This window comes from Lucilia sericata, unplaced genomic scaffold (genome assembly GCF_015586225.1).
Source record: "Lucilia sericata isolate MDLA Ls3-8-SP2 unplaced genomic scaffold, ASM1558622v1 Contig000370F_arrow, whole genome shotgun sequence".
NCBI classification, from domain to species: domain Eukaryota; kingdom Metazoa; phylum Arthropoda; class Insecta; order Diptera; family Calliphoridae; genus Lucilia; species Lucilia sericata.
The window spans coordinates 206390-222500 of record NW_023994389.1 but is presented as its reverse complement, the minus strand read 5'-3'; the positions used below and the strand labels follow the sequence as shown (position 1 = coordinate 222500).

Sequence of the window (16111 nt, the reverse complement as noted above, 5' to 3'; positions counted from 1 at the left end):
GGCAGTAACGCTTTAAAATTTCTCTAATTTTCGTTAAAATTTTAGCTAAAATCTAAAAGAAATCTCATAAATCTGGAAGAATTTTTATGCGGAATGGACATTATAGACCTTAAACTGGTCTTGTCTTTTTTTTTTGACATCATTTGACATTTGCTTGACATCAAATTTGCTAGAAAATAGAAGTATTTTAAAATATTGTTTTTAAAATTCACTTTACTTTTAAAATTGAAGTCCTTTAAAAAGGACACAGGATCACGAAATGAAAAACTAAAAACTCGGTTAATCCATTAAATTTATAGTTTCAGACATGTGCCATCCGGGTTGTGTTTAATTTGAGTGTCACACGGTCACATTAATATTTAAACCTTTTACCCCAATACTTAAAGTCTACCATTAAAACTTTTGCAAATAAATAGTTTATAGTTTAACTAAATATCTATAATGTTACTATAACTATCCAACTAAGTAAATACAAATTTATACATAACATACACTCTTATAACCTCTTTTTTTTTTGCAAATTATTTTGCTTTACAATATTAAATATTAAATAATGGTCATAACCTACATACATGTAAGTAAATACACATATAAATTTTAATAAGTCCTTAGTTAAAAATTGTTAACTCGAGTAAATGCATATTTAAAACCACAATTTGATTTAATGCAATAAACTAGAGCAAAAATAACATGATGGAAATAAAGTATAAATAAAACTTTAGTTTAGTTCGTTAGTTAGTTTCTCTATTTGTTTTTTTTTTGGCCAGAAAAAAAAAGCCAGGAAAGCAGCAGCAACAACAAAAACAATAATAAAAGTATAAAACACACACACAACCTGCAAGTGAGAGAAGTTGAAAAAAAGCTAACTGGACAGATAAAGTTTTTTTAATAGCTTTGTGGTAAAGGATATAACCTCACAATAGACTTAATAAATATACACAGACAAACAAAAACAAATAACTTTGGACAGACGGACATACGGAGGGATATATGGACAAAGGAACGAATACATGTATATATAAATATGTTTGGTTATGGTTATGTGTGCCTTGCATAAGTGTATAAATTTATATTGACCTTAAACAAACTCACGAAACTATTAACACTACAAAAAAAATATTTTATATGAATATTTTCCTATTAAAACGAGTTGAGTTTAAAGATAAATACTAAATATTTGTATGTGCAAGAGTAAGAGAAAAAGGGGATTAATTTACCATAAAGTGGTATTGAGATTGAGTATGTACATATAAAGTTTTCAGATATCCTCTACATTATTCACAGTTGGGTATGTATATATCTTAGGGTGGTGCTGTTTTTACAAGGCTAGTAAAAGCAGATATACTTTTTATTAAAGATATATTTTCAATTAATTTTCTTTATATAGAAAATGTTTGAGAAATTTTAAATTTAAAAATTAAAAATTTTCCCCAATTTCTCTTTTTATAGAAAATTTATTTAATTTTTCTTTCTTTAGAAAACTTTCAATAAAATTTTCTTTCTTTAGAAAATTTTCTATAAAATTCTCTTTCTATAGAAATTTTTGATAAAATTCTCTTTCTATAGAAAGTTTTTGATAAAATTCTCTTTCTATATGAAATGTTCGATAAAGTTCTCTTTTTATAGAAAATTTTCGATAAAATTACCTTTTTATAAAAACTTTTCCATAAAATTCTCTTTCTATAGAAAATTTTCGATAAAATTCTCTATAGAAAGTTTTCGAAAAAACTCTCTTTCTATAGAAAATTTTCAATAAAATTCTCTTTTTATAGAAAATTTTCAATAAAATTCTCTTTTTACAGAAAATTTTCGATAAAATTTTCATTCTATAGAAAATTTTTGATAAAATTCTCTTTCTATAGAAAATTTTCAATAAAATTCTCTTTCTATAGATAATTCTCGATAAAATTCTCTATAGAAAGTTTTCGAAAAAATTATCTTTCTATAGAAAAATTTCGATAAAATTCTATTTCTATAGAAAATTTTCATAAAATTCTCTCTATAGAAAGTTTTCGATAAAATCCTCTTTCTATAAAAAATTTTCAATAAAATTATCTTTTATAGAAAGTTTTTGAAAAAATCTCCTTCTATAGAAAATTTTGTATAAAAGTCTCTTTCTAAAGAAAATTTTCGATAAAATTCTCTTTCTAAAAAAAATTTTCGATAAAATTCTCTTTCTAAAGAAAATTTTCGATAAAATTCTCTTTCTAAAGAAAATTTTCGATAAAATTATATTTCTATAGAAAGTTTTCGAAAAAATCTCTTTCTATAGAAAGTTTTCGAAAAAATCTCTTTCTATAGAAAATTTTCTATAAAAGTCTCTTTCTAAAGAAAATTTTCGATAAAATTATCTTTCTATAGAAAGTTTTCGAAAAAATCTCTTTCTATAGAAAATTTTCTATAAAAATCTCTTTCTAAAGAAAATTTTCGATAAAATTCTCTTTCTAAAGCAAATTTTCGATAAAATTCTCTTTCTAAAGAAAATTTTCGATAAAATTCTCTTTCTATAGAAAATTTTCGATAAAATTCTCTTTCTATAGAAAATTTTCGATAAAATTCTCTTTCTATAGAAAATTTTCGATAAAATTATCTGCAGAAAGTTTTCGAAAAATTTCTCTTTCTATAGAAAATTTTTGATAAAATTCTATTTCTATAGAAAGTTTTCGAAAAAACTCTCTTTCTATAGAAAATTTTCAATAAAATTCTCTTTTTATAGAAAATTTTCAATAAAATTCTCTTTTTACAGAAAATTTTCGATAAAATTTTCATTCTATAGAAAATTTTTGATAAAATTCTCTTTCTATAGAAAATTTTCAATAAAATTCTCTTTCTATAGATAATTCTCGATAAAATTCTCTATAGAAAGTTTTCGAAAAAATTATCTTTCTATAGAAAAATTTCGATAAAATTCTATTTCTATAGAAAATTTTCATAAAATTCTCTCTATAGAAAGTTTTCGATAAAATCCTCTTTCTATAAAAAATTTTCAATAAAATTATCTTTTATAGAAAGTTTTTGAAAAAATCTCCTTCTATAGAAAATTTTGTATAAAAGTCTCTTTCTAAAGAAAATTTTCGATAAAATTCTCTTTCTAAAAAAAATTTTCGATAAAATTCTCTTTCTAAAGAAAATTTTCGATAAAATTCTCTTTCTAAAGAAAATTTTCGATAAAATTATATTTCTATAGAAAGTTTTCGAAAAAATCTCTTTCTATAGAAAGTTTTCGAAAAAATCTCTTTCTATAGAAAATTTTCTATAAAAGTCTCTTTCTAAAGAAAATTTTCGATAAAATTATCTTTCTATAGAAAGTTTTCGAAAAAATCTCTTTCTATAGAAAATTTTCTATAAAAATCTCTTTCTAAAGAAAATTTTCGATAAAATTCTCTTTCTAAAGCAAATTTTCGATAAAATTCTCTTTCTAAAGAAAATTTTCGATAAAATTCTCTTTCTATAGAAAATTTTCGATAAAATTCTCTTTCTATAGAAAATTTTCGATAAAATTCTCTTTCTATAGAAAATTTTCGATAAAATTATCTGCAGAAAGTTTTCGAAAAATTTCTCTTTCTATAGAAAATTTTTGATAAAATTCTATTTCTATAGAAAGTTTTTGATAAAGTTCTTTTTCTGTAGAAAATGTAAAATTCTCTTTCTATAGAAAATTTTCAATAAAATTCTCTTTCTATACACAATTTTCGATAAAATTCCCTTTTCGAAAATATTCTCTTTCTATAGAAAGCTTTTGATAAAATGTTCTTTCTATAGAAAGTTTTTGATAAAATTCTCTTTCTATATGGAATTTCCGATAACATTCTCTTTCTATAGAAAGTTTTTGATAAAATTTTATTTCTATAGAAAATTTTCAATAAAATTCTCTTTCTATATACAATTTTCAATAAAATTCTCTTTCCATAAAATTTTCTTTCCATAAAATTCTCTTTCTATAGAAAATTTTGGATAAAATTCTCTTTCTGTAGAAAGTTTTCGATAAAATACTATTCTATAAAAAAATTTCAATAAAATTCTCTTTCTATAGAAAATTTTCAATAAAATGCTCTTTCTATACACAATTTTCGATAAAATTCTCTACATCAAGTTTTCGAAAAAATTCTCTTTCTATAGAAAATTTATGATTACATTCTCTTTCTATAAAAAGTTTTTAATAAAATTCTCTTTCTATATGGAATTTTCGATAAAATTATCTTTCTATAGAAAGTTTTCGATAAAATTCAATTTCTATAGAAAATTTTCCAGAAAATTCTCTTTCTATAGAAAATTTTCATTAAAATTCTCTTTCTGTAGAAAATTTTCGATAAAATTCTCTTTCTATAGAAAATTTTCAACAAAATTCTCTTTCTATATACAATTTTCGATAAAATTTTCTTTCTATAGAAAATGTTCAATTAAATTTTCTTTCTATAGAAAATTTTCAATTAAATTTTCTTTCTATAGAAAATTTTCAATTAAATTTTCTTTCTATAGAAAATTTTCAATTAAATTTTCTTTCTATAGAAAATTTTCAATTAAATTTTCTTTCTATAGAAAATTTTCGATTAAATTTTCTTTCTATAGAAAATTTTCGATAAAATTCTATTTCTATAGAAAATTTTTGATAAAATTTTCTTTTTATAGAAAATTTTTGATAAAATTTTCTTTTTATAGAAGCTTTTTGATAGAATTCTCTCTCTATAGAAAATTATCAAAAATTTTCTTTTTATAGAAGCTTTTTGATAGAATTCTCTCTCTATAGAAAATTTTTGATAAAATTCTCTTTCTATAAAAAATATTTGATAAAATTCTCTTTCTGTAGAAAATTTTTGATAAAAATCTCATTCTAAAATTTTTGATAAAATTATCTTTTTAAAGAAAATGTTTGATAAAACTCTATTTTGAAAGAAAATCATTGATAAAATTCACTTTTTAAAGAAAATTTTTGATAAATTTTCTTTTTGTAGAATATTTTCGATAAATTTTTTATATAAACTATATCCTGGTGTTTCCAGGATGAAATTTTCTATAGAATATCTTTTCTGGGTTTTCGTATACATATGTATGTAGTTGGTCATCTCCGACTACATTTTCCGGCTTGTTTTAATAATGAAAAAATATATTCCATACAACAGCAAAATAAATAAAAAAACATTTTAAAGTTTATACAAAAATACGAAAAAATATAAGTCACGTGCAGAACAATAAACTACAGAAACTAAAAGTGAACAAAAAAAAGACACAAAAAACATAAAAAATATCTTTTAAAAACCATAGAATATAAACAAAACATATGTATTCATACATGCAAATATACATAAAAATAATGCAAATATGAAAAATATGCTTTTGATTTATTGTCTACGAAAAATAATAAAAACTCATTCTTTCAGACACATGTTTTGTATTTAAGCATACATATGTTCACATATGCATTCATACACTCATGCTTAATATTATAGAAAAATCCTTAAAGTGTTCTTAAGTTTATATACGAAATGTCCTTAATATTGTTTGAAATATTTAAATACCATAAATAAATATTCGACGATGTTTTATTTTTTGTAAAAATGTCGTAAATTATGATCAGATGTGGTTGTTATGAAGTGGGCGTAGAAAGTGAGATAAATTATGATTTAATAGTGTAGTTATCGAAATAAACAAGATGGCACATTTAACGATGAATATATGTATTTATTACTTCAACAAGCTTTTACTGGGAGAGCTAAACGACTTTAGTTTTTATAATATTTTGTATGAATGATGAATGAATCAATTTCGATAAATTCTCTATTTTAGAAAATTTTTGATAAATTTACTCTTTAAGAGAATTTTTTAAAATTCTCTCGACTACGGAATTTTTAAAAGATTTTTCATGGAAAATTTTCAATAAATTTTTATTTTTATAGCAAATTTTATAGAAAATGTTCGATGAATTTTCTTTTTATACAAAATTTTCGATGATATTTTCTTTTTATAGAAAATTTTTGATGAATTTTTCTTTTTAAAGAAAATTTTCAATTAATTTTCTTTTTATAGAAAATTTTCGATAAAATTTTCGATAAAATTTTCTTTTCGTAGAAAATTTTCGATGAAATTTTCTTTTCAGAGAAAATTTTCGATGAAATTTTCTTTTCAGGGAAAATTTTCGATGAAATTTTCTTTTCAGGGAAAATTTTCGATGAAATTTTCTTTTCAGAGAAAATTTTCGATGAAATTTTCTTTTCAGAGAAAATTTTCGATGAAATTTTCTTTTCAGAGAAAATTTTCGATGAAATTTTCTTTTCAGAGAAAATTTTCGACGAAATTTTATTTTCAGAGAAAATTTTCGACGAAATTTTATTTTCAGAGAAAATTTTCGATGAAATTATCTTTGCAGAGAAAATTTTCCATGAAAATTTATTTTCAGAGAAAATTTTCGATGAAATTTTATTTTCAGAGAAAATTTTCGATGAAATTTTATTTTCAGAGAAAATTTTCGATGAAATTTTATTTTCAGAGAAAATTTTCGATGAAATTTTCTTTTATAGAAAAAGAAATTTTCGTTAAAAAAGAAAACTTTCGTTAAATATACTTTTTATAGAAAGTTTTCGTAAAATTTTCATTTTATAGAAAATTTTCGTTAAATTTTCTTTTTATAGAAAATTTTCGTTAAATTTTATTTTTATAGAAAATTTTCGTTAAATTTTCTTTCTATAGAAAATGTTCATTAATTTCTCTTTTTATAGAGAATTTTCATTAAATTCTCTTTTTATAGAGAATTCTCATTAAATTCTCTTTTTATAGAAAATTTTCATTAAATTCTCTTTTTATAGAAAATTTTCATTTTCTTTTATAGAAAGTTTTGGTAAAATTTTCTTTTTATAGACAATTTTCGTAAAATTTTATTTTTATAGAAAATTTTCGTTAAATTTTCTTTTTATAGAAAAATTTTCGTTAAATTTTCTTTTTATAGAAAAATGTTCGTTAAATTTTCTTTTTATAGAAAATGTTCATTAAATTATCTTTTTATGGAAAATTTTCGTTTAATTTTCTTTTTATAGAAAATTTTCGTTAAATTTTCTTTCTATAGAAAATTTTCATTAAATTCTCTTTTTATAGAAAATTTTCATTAAATTCTCTTTTTATAGAGAATTTTCATTAAATTCTCTTTTTATAGAGAATTTTCATTAAATTCTCTTTTTATAGAGAATTTTCATTAAATTCTCTTTTTATAAAAAATTATCATTAAATTCTCTTTTTATAGAAAATTTTCGTTAAATTCTCTTTTTATAGAAAATTTTCGTTTAATTTTCTTTTTATAGCAAATGTTCCTTAAATTTTCTTTTTATAGAAAATGTTCCTTAAATTTTCTTGTTATAGAAAATGTTCGTTAAATATTCTTTTTATAGAAAATTTTCGTTTAATTTTCTTTGTGTAGAGAATTTTCGTTTAATTTTCTTTTTAAATAAAATTTTCGATGAATTTTTCTTTTTATAGAAAATTTTCTTTAAATTTTCTTTCTGAAGAAAATTTTTGATGAAATTTTCGTTAAATTTTATTTTTATAGAAAATTTTAATGAAATTTTCTTTTATAGATTAATTTTTTTTTTGTATAAAAATTATTGTTAAAATTTTGTTTCAAGAAAGTTATCCCTGAATTTTCTTTATTCGAAAATATTAGTATTTTTTGGAGAAACCTTATGTTAAATTTTCTTTTAATAAGGAATATTCAATCGATTTTCCTTTGTGGATATTTCTCCATTGTTATTTTTTATATATTATAGATATCTATATCTATATTCATTAAGTTTAATGATAACATGACTTCTATAATTATAACTTACATCTTTAATTTAGAAGAAATTATTTTAATGGTTAACCCATTATTTGCAAATGAGAAACCATTTTAATTTAATTAGTTATGTACCTTAAAACGAAATACCTGACCCTGATTACACCAAAGTGGTGTTACAAATCTAAAATCAATATTAACTAGTCAAATATATAATTTATAATAATTTCCAAAAACAATTTTTTGTCCTACAAGCAACTAAAACACTTAAAATAATAATACATAGTAAACAAAAACAGAAAAATTATAATTTTCCAAGAAATGTTTCCTTAACGTTGTTCATTTATTTTACTCCCAACTGGTAATTAAATTACGGCCTTCTAACCAAACAAAAATGAAAAGTACTTTTACTCTTCCTTATTAATAACTAAACATCTAACTCTCGATTTACAGGTTATAATTTTAAACATTAAAACAAATAAATTGTTTGCATTCTTCTTGTGAGTTTCTACATGAAATCTTACGTCATCTACATATCTGTTGAATTGAATTGGTTTATTGGAAAACATCTATGGTGTAATTTGAGTTATAGGTGTATGCATATACGCATTTACATTATACATTTCACTTAATAATTTAATATGTTGGATATATTGACAGAGAACGGTAAAGGGTGTGTACAATTGTTTGTTTATTTATCCATCATCAGATGAATATTATTTATTTAATAAATACGTTAATTTGTGTAGACAAGTTGGGTTTTTCTTTGGCTTGACTTTTGATGGTGAAAGCACACACACACACATACTTTCAACGAACGTAAAAGGAAAATGGCATTTCTATCATTAATTAAGTTAATTTGTCATTAAGTTGAACGTTGGCATTTTGCTTTTACACTCGAAAAAATAACGCAATTTTGATAATTCAAATATTGCTGAAATAAAACTCTTGTGATTATTTAAATTTTTACTTTTTTACTCTTACTACCATTATTGAGGGAATATCCTTTAAACTTTTCTGATTTTCACTCACAATTTCTTCGAGTGTAAACATTATTATTGAAAGTTGATATCATTATTATTATTATTATTATTGCTGTTGCTTCTTCTTCAGTTGCAAACAATATTTATTTAATTTTTCTTACCATTTCTTTTCCTTGCTTTCTTGTCAAAGTTTATTTGTGTTAATTTTACTTTGACATTGAGAGAATATTTAATGATATGTCATTAACTTTATTGCACTTTCACATAAGTTCTTATAGTTTTCTTCGACTCATTCTTCATATTTATTCTTGCTCAACTTTTTCGTTAATATAATGGTGCATGTTATTGTTTACTTTGCCTCTTTTCCGTTTTCTTTCACTTCCTTTTTCATTACTTTTTGTTGATATTCTTAAATACAACATTTATGAGATGAGAAGAAGAATTATTTGAAAAACAATAAAAAGCGTTGTAGTAGGTAAGCAAGCAATAATGAGAGCAAAAAACTACAACAAACACATTGATGATACGAGTGGAGAATGGTGGCTGTTGTCTACAAAGGACAATATAATGGAAAACCAAATAATAATAAAAAAATATTGTAGTTATTGTTGTAAGAGAGCTTAATGCTGGAATTTTAAGTCAACATTTTTGTAGTTGTGTAGAGAGGTGGGTTTTTTTTATTTCTTTGTGTTTATTTTTCTTGTTATTACAATTATTATATTTTTCTCACTACTTTATTGTTATTAAAATATAATAATTTATTTTTGTTGCTGTTGTTGTCTGTAGTTTGAGAAAATTATTTCTTTGTATTACAATTAGTCTTTTGGCAGCCCGAGGCGTTTACTTAATGGGCGCTACAGTTTTGTTATAGTGCATGTATATAGTACAGAAACACTTGAACAACATTTAAGATTTTCTAAAGGTACTTAGTCTCTAATATATAAACTCCCCGGAAGTCGTAGTGATCCGCCCTCATCTTGATATTATTGCAGTCGCCGAGTATAGAGGTCCTCTAGTCTGCAGGGACTATAGACTTGAGGAGACATTTGTCTAACCAGAAAATTTAACTTTTCTGAAACCACGGGACTTTGATCTTCGACTTTGTGTCCTAGTTATTTAAAAATATTATATTTAAAGACTGTTGATCTACTCAAGAAAACCTTACAGAGGTGTAACAGTGGTGCTATATGTTCGAAATGAGTTTGATATCACAAGGACTAAACGATGTGCGGGCGGGGGAGATGGGTGTGAATCTGTCATCCCTTCTAGATCAAAGTATATTTTCGGGTTACTCTGTTCATAAAGGTAAGCAAGTCTTGGCTTATTAATGGAGATCAGACTTCGATCTATCAAATGCGTAACGAGGTTCTGTTGTCAAAACAACAGGTGACATCCCAGTAGCATGATTGTTTATGTGTTGTCGAGGAATTCCTCCGATATGGTATAAAGATAGATTGCCGTACATTCCAAAATAGAACTTCAGTGGTTAGAAATTGAATAACACAAGTAATTGGGGAAAGTGCTTGAACATGGATCTGCAGCAGTCATGTACAAAAATTGTCAGCTGAGTGTTCTTTGCAAGTCAAAAAGGAGCGGTTGTGAGTTGTTTCTGGTTGTAAAAGACCACCGTCATATATGAAGCTTTACCAAGCTGATCTCCTGTTAAAGCTGAACAATCAGCCTTCATCCAGGTCTGAGTTGGTGAACAACTATCTTGTCATTGCGTCATTTTTTGAGCCCGTTCAGGCTTGTGTTTGTTGCCTAGATTTTTTCGTATAATTGTTCAAAGTTATATGTTGTCAATATTAACCGCATTCTTTCGTTTCACCTCAAATGCTGTTAGCTGAAATGCGATTTCCAGTTGTTTTACGAACTCGACCATAGAAGTCCCATCCTTTCATACTATCAAGGGGAAAAAACTTCTTTTAAAAATGCAAAAAATTTAAGCAACATACCCCTTCCTTTGGGAATAAGTTCGAATATTTCAGTATCATAACAATCTGCGTTTTAAAAGTATACAAATCCAACAAAACTTCTAAAATACAGAAAGGATATTTAAAAGGCGAAAGTCATTTTACGGGCCATCTTCTGAGAGACATTTCAATATTTAGCACTTTGGTTCTCTTTATTTGAACAGGACAAGATCTTTAAGATAATATTACTCTTCAAATTTATTTCTTTACATTTTTAAGACTGAAACCCCTTACAATTTTTACCAACAATAAAAAAATTAATATTAGTTAATCATTTCAAAAATAATGTTTTTATATAAAAAAATATATGTTCAACTTACCGTACTTACCAATTCCCCAATGACCACTACTTTGCTAAATTAAGATGGCGTTATTATAAATTTTATATCCTTACAAGCATGTTTGAGTGTTTATAATGGTTATAAGATATAATGGCTTTGTGTTTATTGTATCTCTGTAAATAATTGGTTATTTGTATCCATATATGTTTAAGTGAAAATAATCTACAGCTGTTTTAGCAAAATTTCTGTATAAAGTAGGCTAAATGTTTCCTTTTAGCTTGATGGCAATAACTATTACATACATGCACACACAAACTATTATTGATATTAAATATCAATCGAAAACACTAAACTTTGTTTGATTATTCAAAATGACAGTTTCCAGAGTTAAACAGTTCATGAAAACATAGAAATGTTGAACTTTTTTAAAACTGAAAATTTTCTTGTTACAATATTTGCTTTTGCTTTAATCTTACAATTATACCATTTCACAATGGATTAATTGTCTCAACACTTAAGTTCTAAACAATAATTGCTGCTTTTATAAGTACAATTTGTACAAACGAAATCCATATCAAAGTGGTGACAATTATTTGATTTGATATACAAAAGATGGGGCGTAATATAAACAATGTCTCAAGGCTATTGTTAGAAATAAACTTGAGGTTATGATTATGGTTTAGTTTTTGTGGAATTAAAAGTCGTTAAAGTTAAATTATTCATAAATTAGATGATTGCTATTTAGAGTGTTGAAATGTTTTTAAATGCAACCTGAGGAGTTACTTTGTATTATGTATCAATTAGTATAATTTTAAGAGTATGTGGAATTTTCATAATTAAATATTAAGTATACGCCATATATGTAAGTATTTATGTACTGTGATTTGTACTATAAAATTTAAGTTCAGTTCTAGTTCAGTTTTAGTTCAGTTCTAGTTAAGTTCTAGTTCAGTTTAGTTCAATGCTAGTTCAGTTCTAGTTCAGTTCTAGTTCAGTTCTAGTTCAGTTCTAGTTCAGTTCTAGTTCAGTTCTAGTTCAGTTCTAGTTCAGTTCTAGTTCAGTTCTAGTTCAGTTCTAGTTCAGTTCTAGTTCAGTTCTAGTTCAGTTCTAGTTCAGTTCTAGTTCTAGTTCTAGTTCAGTTCTAGTTCAGTTCTAGTTCAGTTCTAGTTCAGTTCTAGTTCAGTTCTAGTTCAGTTCTAGTTCAGTTCTAGTTCAGTTCTAGTTCAGTTCTAGTTCAGTTCTAGTTCAGTTCTAGTTCAGTTCTAGTTCAGTTCTAGTTCAGTTCTAGTTCAGTTCTAGTTCTAGTTCAGTTCTAGTTCAGTTCTAGTTCAGTTCTAGTTCAGTTCTAGTTCAGTTCTAGTTCAGTTCTAGTTCAGTTCTAGTTCAGTTCTAGTTCAGTTCTAGTTCAGTTCTAGTTCAGTTCTAGTTCAGTTCTAGTTCAGTTCTAGTTCAGTTCTAGTTCAGTTCTAGTTCAGTTCTAGTTCAGTTAGTTCAGTTCTAGTTCAGTTCTAGTTCAGTTCTAGTTCAGTTCTAGTTCAGTTCTAGTTCAGTTCTAGTTCAGTTCTAGTTCAGTTCTAGTTCAGTTCTAGTTCAGTTCTAGTTCAGTTCTAGTTCAGTTCTAGTTCAGTTCTAGTTCAGTTCTAGTTCAGTTCTAGTTCAGTTCTAGTTCAGTTCTAGTTCAGTTCTAGTTCAGTTCTAGTTCAGTTCTAGTTCAGTTCTAGTTCAGTTCTAGTTCAGTTCTAGTTCAGTTCTAGTTCAGTTCTAGTTCAGTTCTAGTTCAGTTCTAGTTCAGTTCTAGTTCTAGTTCAGTTCTAGTTCAGTTCTAGTTCAGTTCTAGTTCAGTTCTAGTTCAGTTCTAGTTCAGTTCTAGTTCAGTTCTAGTTCAGTTCTAGTACAGTTCTAGTTCAGTTCTAGTTTAGTTCTAGTTCAGTTCTAGTTCAGTTCTAGTTCAGTTCTAGTTCAGTTCTAGTTCAGTTCTAGTTCAGTTCTAGTTCAGTTCTAGTTCAGTTCTAGTTCAGTTCTAGTTCAGTTCTAGTTCAGTTCTAGTTCAGTTCTAGTTCAGTTCTAGTTCAGTTCTAGTTCAGTTCTAGTTCAGTTCTAGTTCAGTTCTAGTTCAGTTCTAGTTCAGTTCTAGTTCAGTTCTAGTTCAGTTCTAGTTCAGTTCTAGTTCAGTTCTAGTTCAGTTCTAGTTCAGTTCTAGTTCAGTTCTAGTTCAGTTCTAGTTCAGTTCTAGTTCAGTTCTAGTTCAGTTCTAGTTCAGTTCTAGTTCAGTTCTAGTTCAGTTCTAGTTCAGTTCTAGTTCAGTTCTAGTTCAGTTCTAGTTCAGTTCTAGTTCAGTTCTAGTTCAGTTCTAGTTCAGTTCTAGTTCAGTTCTAGTTCAGTTCTAGTTCAGTTCTAGTTCAGTTCTAGTTCAGTTCTAGTTCAGTTCTAGTTCAGTTCTAGTTCAGTTCTAGTTCAGTTCTAGTTCAGTTCTAGTTCAGTTCTAGTTCAGTTCTAGTTCAGTTCTAGTTCAGTTCTAGTTCAGTTCTAGTTCAGTTCTAGTTCAGTTCTAGTTCAGTTCTAGTTCAGTTCTAGTTCAGTTCTAGTTCAGTTCTAGTTCAGTTCTAGTTCAGTTCTAGTTCAGTTCTAGTTCAGTTCTAGTTCAGTTCTAGTTCAGTTCTGTTCAGTTCTAGTTCAGTTCTAGTTCAGTTCTAGTTCAGTTCTAGTTCAGTTCTAGTTCAGTTCTAGTTCAGTTCTAGTTCAGTTCTAGTTCAGTTCTAGTTCAGTTCTAGTTCAGTTCTAGTTCAGTTCTAGTTCAGTTCTAGTTCAGTTCTAGTTCAGTTCTAGTTCAGTTCTAGTTCAGTTCTAGTTCAGTTCTAGTTCAGTTCTAGTTCAGTTCTAGTTCAGTTCTAGTTCAGTTCTAGTTCAGTTCTAGTTCAGTTCTAGTTCAGTTCTAGTTCAGTTCTAGTTCAGTTCTAGTTCAGTTCTAGTTCAGTTCTAGTTCAGTTCTAGTTCAGTTCTAGTTAGTCTAGTCAGTTCTAGTTCAGTTCTAGTTCAGTTCTAGTTCAGTTCTAGTTCAGTTCTAGTTCAAATATAGTTCATTTCTGAAAACTCGACTCTTCAATAAAAAAATCTCTTTTTTACTAGAAATCGGCTTATTACTAAAAATTTAGATTTTTTTTGCTAAAATTTTTAATTTGACTAAAATTATATTTTCAACTGATATTTCTTTTAATTAAAATTGCTTTTGATTGTATTGTATGAATATTGGTATTCTTTTTTACATGTAGCTTTATCTCTCCCAAAAACATTTTACCTCAATAATTATGTCCTTTTAATTAGAAATATCTATGTAGTTTTGGTTTTTATTTAATTTCAGAAATTAAATACAACTCTTAACTTCAAATAGCACTTGGTTCGCTTTTTTCGAACAAAAAAAAAAAAAAAAACATTGTAAACCTCAACCAGAATAAATATGTTATAATTATTTATTGCATTTGCATAATTAGTGCCTTTTGTATGGCAATGAATGCCAAAAATAAATTCGCAATTATCTACATATTGTGTGCTAAATAACTCCATTTTGCTTTTACCGCCTCTCGTTCTATCTCTTTCTCTCACAAAGACTCTTAATAAATTTTTATTTTGTTAACCACAAACTGACCGATATCCTATTAGAGCAGCAAGCAACAGCAGCTACTGCCATTACCACTGAAAATAGTGTATAATAGGAACGTAAGTAACCCAGCGGGCAATGAAATTTAAACATACATATAACAGCCATTTATTGCTTATTGTTATTCATTCGTATTTTGTAAAACATTTGTTTGCTGTGTAAAATCATTATGCATTAGCAGTTGTGGTATTGTTTTTATTTAGCAGCAATAGTTATGGTTTTACTGCTGTTGCTGGTACTTGTATCATTTTGTTAGTGCTCTGATGAGGTAATGTTGGTGGCTTTGCTAACGTTCTTAACCAAACAAGCCAATCTGTATGATGGCCTATGGAAATGTTGGTAAAAGCGATAATTTGTTAAGCTATATTTGTTTGCATAACACCATGCCACTTTAATTATTAAGCGCTGAATGCTGGAAGATATTTTAAACAAATGGGGCTATTTTAAAAGTTTAAAATATTAACGAAAGTTTACTAATGTTAAAAATAAACTTATGTTTTTTTTTTTCATTAGAATCAAATGCAAAATTAATCACTAGACGAACGAGAGGCTAAGCATTTGTCGCAACGGACTATCCTTAATGTTTGATATTTAAATCATTCTGTGAAAGCAAACATATTAACAAAACTAATATCATTATCTTTCATCATCTTAATCTCTCGCTGGAAAAAAAATGTCGTTAGTTACCCAGTGCCAACCTATTATCATCCTCATATTTATCATCAGTTTTCTAAATCATTTGTTCTGGTCATTTCTTTACAAAATATAATTTCAAATATTCATTTTGCTATTAAAATGTTCAGTGGTTTTGTGCTAAAAACTATAAAATGTTGATAAAAACACATCCGCTTTTCGAAAATGTATTTTCCAAAATGCACACAAATAAATACAAAAGAGAGAGAAAAAAAACCTATTTGACTACATAAACTATTGTGTTCAATGAGAATTTATGTGCATTAAAATAGGAGTGCATTTATTAAGATTATTTTAGTAAAAGCCGACTTTAAAGTTAACTACACTGGGTATTAGTAAAACAAATTCTGTAACAAGCAGAATTGATTGTCATCTATACAACAATATGTTCACTGTCAAGTCAACTAAATATTGAGATGGTTTCAAATCTCCATCCTAATTTATCCTCTTAACTCTAATAAAACAAATCAATTCAGATTAAAGTCTAACATATCCTTTTTAGGTTCATAAGCTCGCTGTAGCTTACTCCTCCTCCCAGAAAAATTTGAAAAAAAAACCATGACTTTAGCCCTAAGCAGTAATTTATGTTCAACCTCCAAAAACTTATTTAAACCAATACTACTTAATTTATTTAAATTAAAAATTCAAAATCCACAAAAAAGCCCTTAAATAAGCCAGTATTTTTTTCGACATCATCATGTCTAACTTAAACATATAGTTTCCTGTGTGTATTTGACTATCTATCTAATATTGGATAAAGAAAAGTT

At 25.9% G+C, this 16111-nt stretch overlaps 1 protein-coding gene across 1 annotated transcript in view; it reads right to left on the bottom strand.

Annotated features, from left to right (window-relative positions):
• The window catches only part of LOC119604204 (histone-lysine N-methyltransferase set1-like), a 150728-nt gene that overhangs the window by 114542 nt on the left and 20075 nt on the right, over window positions 1-16111 (bottom strand). The gene's annotated exons all lie outside the window — the stretch shown is intronic.